The sequence below is a fragment of the Bufo gargarizans genome, chromosome 9 (assembly GCF_014858855.1).
Source record: "Bufo gargarizans isolate SCDJY-AF-19 chromosome 9, ASM1485885v1, whole genome shotgun sequence".
Taxonomy (NCBI): Eukaryota; Metazoa; Chordata; class Amphibia; order Anura; family Bufonidae; genus Bufo; species Bufo gargarizans.
In genome coordinates, this window is record NC_058088.1 from 184,985,651 (window position 1) to 185,002,488 (window position 16,838).

General features: G+C 40.6%; 1 protein-coding gene across 1 annotated transcript in view; it reads right to left on the bottom strand.

Annotated features, from left to right (window-relative positions):
- CACNA1B (calcium voltage-gated channel subunit alpha1 B) overlaps window positions 1-16,838 on the bottom strand; it is a 286,673-nt gene that overhangs the window by 265,373 nt on the left and 4,462 nt on the right. The window contains 1 exon segment of the mRNA XM_044305824.1: window positions 14,976-15,294. The gene's annotated coding sequence lies outside the window, so the exon portion shown is untranslated.

The window sequence follows — 16,838 nt, forward strand, 5'->3', positions numbered from 1 at the left end:
CAGCCACTATGCAAGGGATGGCGCTGTGCTTGGTAAGCTGCAAAGCGGTCACAGCAGTCATCGGAGCGCTGCAGCAGGGATGGCCAACCTGAGGCCCTCCAGATGTTGCAAAACTACAACTCCCAGCATTCCCAGACTGCCTACAGCTATCAGCCTACAGCAGGGCATGGTGGGAATTGTAGTTTTACAACAGCCGGAGAGCCGCAGGTTGGCCATGCCTGCGCTGCAGGGTCTTCAAACAGCTGATGGTGGGTGTCTGACCCCTGCTGATCAGATACTCAAGTCATGACCTATCCTGATCAGTATTAAATACTCGTCAAACCCCTTTTATCCTTTAGTACTCCTATGGCTATTGTGGCGGGGCGGGGGCAGGGACTGTACCCCAGCAGAGAACGTGCACAGGTCTACGTCAAAGCGTCTAGATCAGGGGTAGGCAACCTCTGGCTCCCAGCTGTTGTGAAACTACTACTCCCAGTATGCATACTTGCTCTGCTCTTCTAAGAACTCTCATAGAAATGAATGGAGCATGCTGGGAATTGTAGTTTCACAACACCTGGGAGCCGGAGGTTGCCTACCCCTGGTCTAGATGAACGATCCCACCGAGACCTCCGGAGCTGCATTCGCTCTCTACACGGGACATACTGAGCGTCCTGCCCGCCGTTAAAATGGATGGCGATAATTTATGGGCAGAGGACTCCCAACAACAGGGGCAAACTCTGCAAGATTTCGGAAGTGAAGCCAAGTCATGCACCCGGCAAGTCCCATAGAGGTGAAAGGCACATGCGGCCCTCCATTCACTCCCCACCGATCCCGTGGATAGCTAATCGGTTCTTACGGCAGGACAACCTCATTTAACGTTAAAATTGACACATTTTATACAAAATAATTAATTTCAATTTATTTTGATGCTGTAAAACCAAAAATAACGGCTGGCCGCAGATCCCCTTTAAATCTCGCTTCGGTGACGGAAGGTATTTTAGGAATCCCCAGTGACAGGGACAAGTCTCTGCGCTCATACAGATTACATGGCTCCATTTCACCTGCCGTTTCCCAATTACATCCCGGCCCCCAGCCGTCCTTGCCTGTTCATGTCGGGAAGAAATCAGATAATGACTGGATCAGCAGCGGACCCTGCTATTCACACCGTGACATCGGACCCCCCTCCCTTCTAAAGCCAGCAATTGGCAGATTAACCCCATGTTCCCCCGAGTCATGTAGAGCAGTGGTTGTAAAACTACTACTCCTAGCTGGAGGCCAAGACCCATGTATGTAAAGCAGCAGTCTACAATTGATGGGGATGTTGTGAAACTACTACTCCCAGCAGGAGATCTGGAACTGTGTATGTAGAGTAGTGGTCTCCAACCTCTGGCTCTTCAGCTGTTGTGAAACTACAACTCCCAGCAGAAGACCTAGACCCATGTATGTAGAGCAGCGGTCTACAACAGGTGGAGACGTTATGAAACTACTACTCCCAGCAGGAGACGTGGGCCCATGTATGTAGAGCGGCAGTCTCCAATCGGTGGATCTCCAGCTGTTATGAAACTACAACTCCCAGCAGGTGACCAGGACCCATGGGTGTAGAGCAGCGCTCTCCAACCTGTGGCTTTCCAGGTGATGTGAAACTACAACTCCCAGCAGTTACTGGGGGCCAAGTATATAAAGCAGTGGTCTCCAACCAGAGGCTTTCTGGGTCCTGAGAAACTACAACTCCCAGCCAGAGAACTTGACCCAATCTGAAATCTGTGGCTCTCCAGCTCCTATGAAACTACAACTCCCATGAGGAGACTGAGGTTATGCATATAGAGCAGTGGTCTCCAAATATTGTGAGACTACAACTTCCATCAGCTGACCTGGGCCATGGGATACAGAGCAATGGTCTCCAGATATTGTACGACTACAACTACCAGCAAATGACCTGGACTCATGTATGTAGCGCAAAAGTCTCCAGCTACTGTGAAACTACAACTCCCAATTAAGCTGTCGGGACATGCTAGGAGTTGTAGTTTCTGACTGACATACAGCATAGATCACGTTTACAGGGGTACATCCAAAAAGTTGTCCAGGATTGGAAAAAAAAAATGTCTGCCTCCTCCCAGAAACTGCGCCACCTGTGTCCGTGGGTGGTGTCTGGTACTGCAGCTCAGCTCCATTGAAGTGAATGAGACGCAGCTGCAATACCACACATCATCTGCGGACAAGGGTGGCGCTGTTTTAAAAAAAACAAAAAAAAAACTGCCATGTTTTTCTAATCCTGCACCACCCCTTTAAATTACACATCATTTTTTTAATTTTTTTAAATAATCTATGTTCAGAGGGGCCGTGGAAACCTCATTTTAAATCGGTAACGGCAGATGCTCCGAACCTTTGATGTTGTGATTTTTTTCTAGAAGCTCATTTATTTTTGGCTCTAAAATATTTCAATCATTGCAATCCCAAGTGTAAGAAAAAAGGAGGTGGGAAAAAAAACATGATTTTGTATTTTTTATTTAATTCGCCTTTTTTTAATGTTCCGCTTGAAATCTAATTTGGTTGTCAATACCTGCACATGGCTGTAAGGGAGGACGGCCGGATCTGAGTAATTTCCTTTTTTTTTGTATCCAGGCGGATAGAATTGGAATATATTAGACAGTTGTACACAGAGGGGGTCCAGTAGCAGAGATCCTACTGGGACCCCCCGTTATCATGCAGGTCACACCCTTCTATAACCCCTAGGCCTTCCTTACACCCTTATTTGCCACCAATACAGTCCAGATAGACAAGGGCATCCATTAAAGGATAAAGGCTAAGCGCCTGATTAGCAGGGGTCCGACTGCTGGGTCACGAAAATGGGGGGTCTGTATTGCCCATTTTAATGGATCCAGACCCCGCTGATCAGACACTTATCCCTTACCATGTAAATAGGGCATATGTTGTCATAAGAAGCACTGGGACTGACCAATCCTACTTGAAATTATGGAGTAACTTAATTTATATTCTAATAACGGATTATGGAGAATACCCAGGACAGATAGTCAACATATAAGTATCCAACTATATGTAACTATGAACATAAACATGCCAGGATCCATGAACAGCAGCTTGTTGATGGGTTCCAGGCAGTAGGAGAATTGTGGAAGGGGTGGGGATGTTCTGCTCCAGTTGTATGTTCGTATTATCATGTTTATTACATTTAAAGGGGGTCTGACAGCAGGCTCAATCTTATTACACTACATATACTACATGGTGGGGTTGATTCTACTGATTAAAATGATACCTGTCTTGTGAAAATGGGTTGTAGCATTACTGAGAAAAAATACTTTTATTCTTAATGCAAATGAGAGATTCAGTGCACTGATGGGAGGAGCATAGACCTGGTGCACCTCAACTCCTCCAGTGCTGGCCACGCCCCCTCGATGCATGGAAGCTACCACTTGCATAAAGAATAAAAGTCAATTTCCTTGGAAATGCCACGACCGATTTTCCCAAGACAGGTATCATTTTAACCAGCAGGATCAACCCTAATAGGCAGCATGACAGATGTTCTTTAAGACAGTGGCTGGCTCTCACTTAATATGGCGGAATGTGTTTATGTCTTCGATTTTGGGGCGGGAGGGGTGGTATGGTCCTAGTTTTGGACTTGTGTTTGAGAGGGGGCTCAGTCCATTCCTGATAGTTTGCTCATTCGCTCAGTGTAAGGACCCAGTAACAAGCGCCAATTGACGATATACAAGTTGATCTATGCATACAGCCTGAGGCTACGTGACGGGGAGGAATGATCACTATTACGATCATATACGGGCCAGAATCCCCTCATATATTTCCTTGTATGTAGTTCTTTGACCTTGTGCTGACCTGGTGACCTGATATAAGGATTAAGCTCTGATTCTAGCAAGGAAAACAATATCACAAGGACCCTGGGAGGCTACGTGCTGACTCCGCACTTTCTTTCATTTATAAAGCTCGGAGCGTCAGCAGCAGCTGCAAGGCCTTGGAGGCATGTGAGTGAAACTGGGGCAGTACCCCCTGGGGAGAAGGGCACCCGAGAGGAGGAGGAACCTTTACACCTCAGCGTTAACCAATGACATCCTGGCCTAGGCTTAACACAATAAAAACATACACTCAACATTGCAAAAGTATCACATTATGTGACTATACTTATATAAGACATAAAACTATTATAACACTGCTCCTATGTAGAAGAATATAACTACTACAATACTGCCTCCTATGTAGAAGAATATAACTACTATAATACTGCCTCCTATGTACAAGAATATAACTACTATAATACTGCTCCTATGTACAAGAATATAACTACTATAATACTGCTCCTATGTACAAGAATATAACTACTATAATACTGCTCCTATGTACAAGTATATAACTACTATAATACTGCTCCTATGTACAAGAATATAACTACTATAATACTGCCTCCTATGTACAAGAATATAACTACTATAATACTGCTCCTATGTACAAGAATATAACTACTATAATACTGCTCCTATGTACAAGACTATAACTACTATAATACTGCTCCTATGTACAAGAATATAACTACTATAATACTGCTCCTATATACAAGAATATAACTACTATAATACTGCTCCTATGTACAAGACTATAACTACTATAATACTGCTCCTATGTACAAGAATATAACTACTATAATACTGCTCCTATGTACAAGAATATAACTACTATAATACTGCTCCTATGTACAAGAATATAACTACTATAATACTGCTCCTATGTACAAGAATATAACTACTATAATACTGCTCCTATGTACAAGAATATAACTACTATAATACTGCTCCTATGTACAAGAATATAACTACTATAATACTGCTCCTATGTACAAGAATATAACTACTATAATACTGCCTCCTATGTACAAGAATATAACTACTATAATACTGCTCCTATGTACAAGAATATAACTACTATAATACTGCTCCTATGTACAAGATATAACTACTATAATACTGCTCCTATGTACAAGAATATAACTACTATAATACTGCCTCCTATGTAAAAGAATATAACTACTATAATACTGCCTCCTATGTACAAGGATATAACTACTATAATACTGCTCCTTGGTACAATAATATAACTACTATAATACTGCCTCCTATGTACAAGAATATAACTACTATAATACTGCTCCTATGTACAAGAATATAACTACTATAATACTGCTCCTATGTACAAGAATATAACTACTATAATACTGCTCCTATGTACAAGGATATAACTACTATAATACTGCTCCTATGTACAAGAATATAACTACTATAATACTGCTCCTATGTACAAGACTATAACTACTATAATACTGCTCCTATGTACAAGGATATAACTACTATAATACTGCCTCCTATGTACAAGGAATATAACTACTATAATACTGCTCCTATGTACAAGAATATAACTACTATAATACTGCCTCCTATGTACAAGAATATAACTACTATAATACTGCTCCTATGTACAAGAATATAACTACTATAAATACTGCTCCTATGTAAAGAATATAACTACTATAATACTGCCTCCTATGTACAAGAATATAACTACTATAATACTGCTCCTATGTACAAGAATATAACTACTATAATACTGCCTCCTATGTACAAGAATATAACTACTATAATACTGCTCCTATGTACAAGAATATAACTACTATAATACTGCTCCTATGTACAAGAATATAACTACTATAATACTGCTCCTATGTACAAGAATATAACTACTATAATACTGCTCCTATGTACAAGAATATAACTACTATAATACTGCTCCTATGTACAAGAATATAACTACTATAATACTGCTCCTATGTACAAGAATATAACTACTATAATACTGCTCCTATGTACAAGAATATAACTACTATAATACTGCTCCTATGTACAAGAATATAACTATAATACTGCTCCTATGTACAAAATAAATACTATAATACTGCTCCTATGTACAAGAATATAACTACTATAATACTCCTATGTACAAGAATATAACTACTATAATACTGCTCCTATGTACAAGAATATAACTACTATAAACTGCCTATGTACAAGAATATAACTACTATAATACTGCTCCTATGTACAAGAATATAACTACTATAATACTGCTCCTATGTACAAGAATATAACTACTATAATACTGCTCCTATGTACAAGAATATAACTACTATAATACTGCTCCTATGTACAAGAATATAACTACTATAATACTGCTCCTATGTACAAGAATATAACTACTAATACTGCTCCTATGTACAAGAATATAACCTATAATACTGCTCCTATGTACAAGAATATAACTCCTATAATACTGCCTCCTATGTACAAGATAACTAACTACTATAATACTGCCTCCTATGTACAAGAATATAACTACTATAATACTGTCCTCTATGTACAAGAATATAACTCTATAATACTGCTCCTATGTACAAGAATATAACTACTTAATACTGCTCCTATGTACAAGATATAACTACTATAATACTGCCTCCTATGTACAAGAATATAACTACTATAATACTGCTCCTATGTACAAGAATATAACTACTATAATACTGCTCCTATGTACAAGAATATAACTACTATAATACTGCCTCCTATGTACAAGAATATAACTACTATAATACTGCTTCCTATGTACAAGAATATAACTACTATAAATACTGCTCCTATGACCAGAATATATAACTACTATAATACTGCTCCTATGTACAAGAATATAACTACTATAATACTGCCTCCTATGTACAAGAATATAACTACTATAATACTGCTCCTATGTACAAGAATATAACTAGCTATAATACTGCTCCTATGTACAAGAATATAACTACTATAATACTGCTCCTATGTACAAGAATATAACTACTATAATACTGCTCCTATGTACAAGAATATAACTACTATAATACTGCTCCTATGTACAAGAATATACTACTATAATACTGCTCCTATGTACAAGAATATAACTACTATAATACTGCTCCTATGTACAAGAATATAACTACTATAATACTGCCTCCTATGTACAAGAATATAACTACTATAATACTGCTCCTATGTACAAGAATATAACTACTATAATACTGCTCCTATGTACAAGAATATACTACTATAATACTGCCTCCTATGTACAAGAATATAACTACTATAATACTGCCTCCTATGTACAAGAATATAACTACTATAATACTGCTCCTATGTACAAGAATATAACTACTATAATACTGCTCCTATGTACAAGAATATAACTACTATAATACTGCTCCTATGTACAAGAATATAACTACTATAATACTGCTCCTATGTACAAGAATATAACTACTATAATACTGCTCCTATGTACAAGAATATAACTACTATAATACTGCTCCTATGTACAAGGAATATAACTACTATAATACTGCTCCTATGTACAAGAATATAACTACTATAATACTGCTCCTATGTACAAGATATACTACTATATACTGCCTCCTATGTACAAGAATATAACTACTATATACTGCTCCTATGTACAAGAATATAACTACTATAATACTGCTCCTATGTACAAGAATATACTAGCTATAATACTGCTCCTATGTACAAGAATATAACTACTATAATACTGCTCCTATGTACAAGAATATAACTACTATAATACTGCTCCTATGTACAAGAATATAACTACTATAATACTGCTCCTATGTACAAGAATATAACTACTATAATACTGCTCCTATGTACAAGAATATAACTACTATAATACTGCTCCTATGTACAAGAATATAACTACTATAATACTTCTCCTATGTACAAGAATATAACTACTATAATACTGCTCCTATGTACAAGGATATAACTACTATAATACTGCTCCTATGTACAAGAATATAACTACTATAATACTGCTCCTATGTACAAGAATATAACTACTATAATACTGCTTCCTATGTGCAATAATATAACTACTATAACTGAGCATGTTTGTTGCTTAACGCACCAGTATAAACCAGTGCTAAACACCCCTGATGCCGCTTATCTCTCAGGCAAATAGTTATGTTGCTCCCCCAACAGTAGACATTGGGGATCTGTGTGGCTGTGCCCATTATCCCCCACCTATATGACCTGTAGACGTTCCTTGCCCCGGCTGCCAGCAGCCTGCTCTGTACAGTGCCCTCCGGCTGGCAGTTACTTTGCCCACATTTCCTGACTTCACTAGTCTGAGGCTATCACTAAATTACCAGAATCGGGGCGCGGCGCTGAGCCGGAAACAGTCTGATCTTCAGTAACAGAACTATTTGTCAGGGTTTGCTTGATTTGGCTTCTTAAGAACCCATTCTGAGCCTCTTGCCCATCACCCACAAATAAACCCGCCTCATGTATTATGCAACAGGAGTTCTGTCATTCACCATTTAAGATTTGCATCTGTCATCTTCTCTTAGAGAACTAATTAAACACCGAAGATGCACCAAATTTAATGCCGCTCCTGTTCACACAGCTCTCCACCATCCCTGAATGGCAAGGTGCCTACTTTTGCCAGAGTGTCGGACTGCACTGTCATTCTGACATTCTATTCGTGAACTAGGGAGATCAGGATGAAAAGAGCGATATTTCTATTGTTTCAGATGGGGGAATGAATCAGTGCACTTAACTGACAAAGTACTGAATAATGTGGATGGTGTCCTGTGTGGTATCTTTGGTATCGTCTCCTATGATGTACTGTCATACAGTGCACAGACAACCATACAACAAGGGGTCAGCGCTCTACAGTACGGCATCTACAGAACGGTAGTATATGATGCATCAGAGTCTGCCAACTAATATCCTGAACAATAGCATAAAAAGTAGTGCCGCACAGTGTATACATACTGTATCACCATAGTGGTCAAATAAATCCACCATATCTTGATCAAATAATACCACCATACAGTGCTCAAACAATATCAACATACAAGGCTCAACTAATATCATTCCGTGCTCAAGTAATCCCAACATACAGTGCTCAAATATCACCATACAGAGCTTATATAATACCACCATACAGTTCTGAAATAATGCCACCATACAGTGTAATACCACCATGTGGTGCTCAAATAATTCCACCATACAGTGCAGTAATATAATATACAGTGTAATATAACCATATACAGTGTAATATAACCATACAGTAATATAACCATACAGTGTTTAACTAATGCCACCATACACTGCTCAAATGCTACCACCATATAGTGCTCATATAATACTACCATATATTGCTCACATAATACCACTATACTGTGTTCCGATAATTCCTCTACACAGTGCTCAAATAATTCCACCATACAGTGCTTATATAATATAACCAACCAGTGTTCAAATAATACCACCATACACTGCTCAAATACTACCACCATTAAGTGCTCGTATAATACTACCATATATTGCTCAAATAATACCACTATACTGTGTTCCGATAATTCCTCTACACAGTGCTCAAATAATTCCACCATACAGTGCTTATATAATATAACCAACCAGTGTTCAAATAATACCACCATACACTGCTCAAATACTACCACCATTAAGTGCTCGTATAATACTACCATATATTGCTCAAATAATACCACTATACTGTGTTCTGATAATTCCTCTACACAGTGCTACAAATAATACCACCATACAGTGCTTATATAATACCACCATACAGTGCTCATTTACCACCAAAATACAGTGGCCAAGTACTACCACCATGCAATGCTCAAATACCATCATACAGTGCTCAAAAAACCTCACCATATAGTTCTTATATAAAACCACCATACAATGCTCAAATAGTACATCATACAGTGACCAAATAATACTACTATGCAGTGCTCCAAACAAAAAACACCACACAGTGCTCAAGTAATACCACCACACAATGCTCAGATAATACCACCATATAGGGCTCAAATAATAGTATCATACAGGTATAACCACCGCTCCATACATAACGTAACCCCGTAATAGAGCTATATAATGTCTATATGTGGCGGATGATGAGGCTTGTGGTTCTCATTGGTAAGCAACTCTGCATCTGTGCCTCCTACATCCAGGAACATAATGGGTTAAACATTCCCTTAGGCCCCAGCTAATTTTTAAAGCTGTCTCACATCTCGGGGAAGGAAATCTCAGGGGGCTGCGACAGGACATTTAAAAAAATGTCAGATTGCATCTCCTTCCCGTTTTTTTTTTTTTTTTTGTATGTTTTTTTTTTTTTATACAGATTTACTGTAATTAACCACAGAAACTAGAGCAGCCGGGGTTGTCACTGATCTATGAAGTTGACTTCTGCAGATTTCATTTACTGGTGATTATTTTAAAGGATCCTTTCAGATTTATGACAAATGCAACATCTGGGGGGTTGGCAGCCGGGTCCTTGTTCCTGCTTTTTACTGGTGACCACTTATGAACAGTTCCTCAATTGGAACTTCGATAAGTGGCTACCGGTGAAAGCAGGAGCCAGGACCCAGTTGGCAGGCCCCCAGATTTTTCTCCTGTCATGAAAATATTTATGGCCAGAGCAGTGGTGACCCAGCCGTTGCCTTGGGAAGGTGGTGTTCTCCATAGCTTCAGTTCAGAAAGCAGTCTGGACCAAAACTTCTCGAATACATCTGGAACTTCTAAATCTTCAAGATAGTGGCTAAACGCATTAAACACCCAACATGCAGACCACAGTAACAGTAGAATATTTCTGGGGGGAATGAAGGATCCAGCAAGCTGAAATCCATAAGTTGGGTGGCCCTCATACACATTAGATTAGAGTCTAGTAGTCACCATACACTTTAGATGGTTGTCCAAATAAGAGTCTGGACTCTGGTGGTCCCCATACACTTTAGATGGTTGCTCAATTAAGCATCTGGTGGTCACCATACACATTAGATGGTTGTCCAAATAAGAGTCTGGTGGTCCCCATACACATTAGATGGTTGGTCAATTAAGCATCTGGTGGTCCCCATACACATTAGATGGTTGTCCAAATAAGAGTCTGGTGGTCCCCATACACATTAGATGGTTGGTCAATTAAGCATCTGGTGGTCCCCATACACATTAGATGGTTGTCCAAATAAGAGTCTGGTGGTCCCCATACACATTAGATGGTTGGTCAATTAAGCATCTGGTGGTCCCCATACACATTAGATGGTTGTCCAAATAAGAGTCTGGTGGTCACCATCCACATTAGATGGTTGCTCAATTAAAAGTCTAGTGTCCCCATACACATTAGGTGGTTCCCCGATTAAGAGTCTGGTGGTCCCCATAAACATTAGATGGTTGCTTGATTAATAGTCTGGTGGTTCCCATACACATTAGATAATTGCCCAATTAAGAGTCTGGTGGTCCTCATACACATTAGATTGTCCAATTAAGAGTCTGGTGGTCCTCATACACATTAGATGGTTGCTCAATTAAGCATCTGATGGTCACCATACACATTAGATGGTTGTATGATTAAGAGTCTGGTGGTCTCCATACACATTAGATGGTTGCTCAATTAAGAGTCTGGTGGTCTCCATACACATTAGATGGTTGCCTGATTAAGAGTCTTGTAGTCCTCATATACATTTAGATAGTTGACCGATTTAAGGGTCTGGTGGTCCCCATACACAGATGGTTGCTCAATTATGCGTCTGGTGGTCCCCATACACATTAGATGGTTGGTCAATTAAGCATCTGGTGGTCCCCATACACATTAGATGGTTGTCCAAATAAGAGTCTGGTGGTCACCATCCACATTAGATGGTTGCTCAATTAAAAGTCTAGTGTCCCCATACACATTAGGTGGTTCCCCCATTAAGAGTCTGGTGGTCCCCATAAACATTAGATGGTTGCTTGATTAATAGTCTGGTGGTTCCCATACACATTAGATAATTGCCCAATTAAGAGTCTGGTGGTCCTCATACACATTAGATTGTCCAATTAAGAGTCTGGTGGTCCTCATACACATTAGATTGTCCAATTAAGAGTCTGGTGGTCCTCATACACATTAGATGGTTGCTCAATTAAGCATCTGATGGTCACCATACACATTAGATGGTTGTATGATTAAGAGTCTGGTGGTCTCCATACACATTAGATGGTTGCTCAATTAAGAGTCTGGTGGTCTCCATACACATTAGATGGTTGCCTGATTAAGAGTCTTGTAGTCCTCATATACATTTAGATAGTTGACCGATTTAAGGGTCTGGTGGTCCCCATACACAGATGGTTGCTCAATTATGCGTCTGGTGGTCCCCATAAACATTAGATGGTTGCTTGAATACTGGGACAAAATATGGGAGGGTTGGAGGACCAAAGTTAGAACCTACACCAAGACCTGAGAGTCAGTAGACTTTTTTCTGATCAAGCACCAAGGTCTATATGAAACTCTTGCACCCGCAACGCATTGCACCCGCACTGAATCCGGACCCTTCACTTCAATGGGGCTGTGCAGATGAGCGATGATTTTCACGCATCACTTGTGCGTTGTGTTAAAATCGCTGCAGGTTTTATATTCTGTGTTTTTCACGCAACGCAGGCCCAATAGAAATGAATGGGTATGCGTGAAAATCGCAAGCAAGTGCGGATGTGGTGCGATTTTCACGCATGGTTGCTAAGAGATGATAGGGAGGAAAGCAACCCCAGATCCCATTAAAGTCTACTCACTATTATTTTCCCTTGTGGATTGAGGGGGTTGGGGTTAAAAAATAAAAAAAATTAACTCACCTCATCCAATTGATTGCACAGCCGGCATCATCTTCTTGCTTCTTCTTTCAGGACCTGCAAAAGGACCTTTGAGGAAGTAATCGCGCTCACCATGTGTTGAGCGCGCTGACATCAGCGCAGGTCCTGCTGAATGAAGATAGAAGATTTCTATCTTCATTCAGCACGACCTGTGCTGACGTCACAGCGCTCATCACGGGGTGAGCGCGATTACGTCCTCAAAGGTCCTTTTCCAGCCAGGTCCTGCAAGAAGAAGAAGAAAGAAGACCAGCCCGGCTGCGCGATCAAGTGGATGAGGTGAGTTAATTTTTAAATTTTTTAACCCCTCAATCCACATTTTAGTAAGCATTCTGTATTAAGAATGCTGCAGTCCTGATCAAAAGTTTAAGACCACTTGAAAAATGGCAAAAAATTATATTTAGCATTGCTGGATCTAAACAAGGTTCCAAGTAGAGCTTCAACATGCAACAAGAAGAAATGGGAGTGAGACAAAACATTTTTTGAGCATTCAATTTAATGAAAACAACGAATAAACTGAAACAGGCTGTTTTTCAGCTGATCAAAAGTTTAGGACCATTCCTCCTAAAAAAAACTAAACCCCCCCAAAACAGAAATCCAACCTCCAAACATGAACTCAGTAACGAGTAGCTCCGCCGCTATTGTTTATCACTTCAAAAATTTGTTTCGGCATGATCGATGCAAGCGTTTCCATGAGGTGAGTGGGAACATTTTTCCAAGTGGTGAAGACGGCCGCACGAAGGCCATCTACTGTCTGGAACTGTTGTCCATTTTTGTAAACTTCCCTTGCCATCCATCCCCAAAGGTTCTCAATTGGATTTAGATCAGGGGAACACGCAGGATGGGCCAAAAGTGTGATGTTATTCTCCTGGAAGAAGTCCCTTGTCCTGCGGGCATTGTGTACTGTAGCATTGTCCTGTTGAAAAACCCAGTTGTTACCACACAGACGCGGGGCCCTCAGTCATGAGGAATGCTCTCTGCGACATCTGGACATAGCCAGCGGCCGTTTGACGCCCCTGCACTTCCTGAAGCTCCATCGTTCCACTGAAGGAAAAAGCACCCCAGACCATTATGGCACCCCCTCCACTGTGGCACGTAGAAAACATCTCAGGTGGGATCTGCTTGTCATGCCAGTAACGTTGGAAGCCATCAGGACCATCAAGGTTACATTTTTTCTCATCAGAGAATAAAACTTTCTTCCACCTTTGAATGTCCCATGTTTGGTGCTCTCTTGCAAAGTCCAAACGAGCAGTTCTGTGGCGTTCAAGGAGACGAGGTCTTTGAAGACGTTTTTTGTTTTTGAAGCTCTTCAGTCTCAGACCCCGTCTGATGGTTATGGGGCTGCAGTCAGCACCAGTAAGGGCCTTAATTTGGGTCGAGGATCGTCCAGTGTCTTGACGGACAGCCAATTGGATCCTCCGGCTCAGTGCTGATGAAATTTTTTTAGGTCTTCCACTTGACTTTTTTGTTCCATAACCCTCAGGATCATTTAAGAAATTCCAAATGACTGTCTTACTGCGTCCCACCTCAGCAGCGATGGCGTGCTGTGAGAGACCCTGCTTATGCAGTTCAACAACCCGACCACGTTCAAAAAGGGAGAGTTTTTTTGCATTTGCCATCACAACGTGTGACTACCTGACTGACAATGAATCCACATCTTTGCACAGATTTGCCCTTTTAAAGGCATGTGGTCCTAAACGTTTGATCAGCTGAAAAACGGCCTGTTTCAGTTTATTCGTTGTTTTCATTAAATTGAATGCTTGTTGCAGGTTGAAGCTCTACTTGGAACCTTGTTAAGATCCAGCCATGCTAAATATGATTTTTTACAATTTTTCAAGCGGTCTTAAACTTTTGATCAGGACTGTATTATTTTCCTTTATAGCCATGTTATAAGGGAAAATAATAAAATAAATAGAACACCTAACCCAAACCTAAACTTCAGAAGAAGTCTGGGTTTGGGTCTGGGTACCACATTCAGTTTTTTCTCATGCGCGTGCAAAACGCATTGCACTGGCGTGAAAAAAACTGAACATCGGAACACAATCGCAGTCAAAACTGACTGCAATTGCGTGCCTACTCGCGCGGGTTTCCCGCAATGCAGGCGTGACGCATCCGGAGAGAATACGGGACGCTTGTGTGAAAGAGGCCTTAGACTTAAGTAGACTTTGGCCCTTGACCAAAAAGACAACCCCAAAAAGTTTGAAGATGTCTTATAGTTACAGATTAACTCACCTGTCTTCAGAACCAGTCATGTAGACTTTATGCTTCTCATGGAAGTCCACCAAGCCATGTGGTTCCTGGTCACCATTATCTTCTTGACTTTCAAAAAGATTTTCCTCCTCGACCCTGTTCATGACACATAGCTGGTGGACAGAATGATAGAAGGTGTGGTAGTCGGATCCTTCTTGAGACTCATTTTCCAGGTGGACCCTTGTCTCCTCTTCCACTGGTTTTCCAGTTGACCTCTCCTTATTGGACCTAGACCAAGAACCTCCATACTCAATCCCCAGAGCCAGAAGATTCCAACTATTGTATCCCACGGAACGGAGAGCTGCAAGACACAATAGATAAGAAGATACTCCATGATTGTATGGACATGGTTGTAGAAGTCATTGTCCAGCTTCTCTGTCCTCAGTGTTTGATAATGCAGCATGTTATTAGTCACTTATAAGGATGATAAATATGAGATAATGTCCCCCTACTGTGATCTGTGTATGTATCATGATGTTCTGCAGCAGCTGAGGTGTGTATTATGATGTTCTGCAAGAGCTGAAGTGTGCATGATGGCATGATGATGCTCTGAAGCAGCTGAGGAGTGTATTATGATGTTCTGCAGCAGCTGAGGTATGTATAATAATGTTCTGCAGCAGTTGAGGTATGTATAATAATGTTCTGCAGCAGTTGAGGTTTGTATTATGATGCTCTGCAGCTTCTGACCTCAGTATCTGAGGAAAGGGATTTAGGAGTAATTATTTCAGAAGACTTAAAGGTGGGAAGACAATGTAATAGAGCAGCACGAAATGCCAGCAGAATGCTTGGATGTATAGGGAGAGGTATAAGCAGTAGAAAGAGTGAAGTGCTTATGCCGCTGTACAGAACACTGGTGAGACCTCACTTGGAGTATTGTGCGCAGTACTGGAGGCCATATCTCCAGAAGGATATAGATACTCTAGAGAGAGTTCAGAGAAGAGCTACTAAACTAGTACATGGATTGCAGGATAAAACTTACCAGGAAAGGTTAAAAGACCTTAATATGTATAGTTTGGAAGAAAGACGAGACAGAGGGGAAATGATAGAAACTGCTAAATACATAAAGGGATCCAACAAGGTAAAAGACGAGAGAATATTTAAAAGAAGAAAAACTGCTACAAGAGGACATAGTTTTAAATTAGAGGGGCAAAGGTTTAAAAGTAATATCAGGAAGTATTACTTTACTGAGAGAGTAGTGGATGCATGGAATAGCCTTCCTGCAGAAGTGGCAGCTGCAAATACAGTGGAGGAGTTTAAGCATGCATGGGATAGGCATAAGGCCATCCTTCATATAAGATACGGCCAGGGGCTATCCATAGTATATTGGGCAGACTAGATGGGCCAAATGGTTCTTATCTGCCGACACATTCTATGTTTCTATGTTTCTGATATGTGCATTATGATGCTCTGCAGCAGATGAGGTGTGTATTATGATGCTCTGCAGCAGATGAGGTGTGTATTATGATGCTCTGCAGCAGATGAGGTGTGTATTATGATGCTCTGCAGCAGATGAGGTGTGTATTATGATGCTCTACAGCCTCTGAGGTTTGTATTATGATGCTCTGCAGCCTCTGAGGTGTGTATTATGATGCTCTGCAGCCTCCGAGGTGTGTATTATGATGCTCTGCAGCCTCCGAGGTGTGTATTATGATACTCTGCAGCCTCCGAGGTGTGTATTATGATGCTCTGCAGCCTCCGAGGTGTGTATTATGATACTCTGCAGCCTCCGAGGTGTGTATTATGATACTCTGCAGCCTCCGAGGTGTGTATTATGATGCTCTACAGCCTCCGAGGTGTGTATTATGATGCTCTGCAGCCTCCGAGGTGTGTATTATGATACTCTGC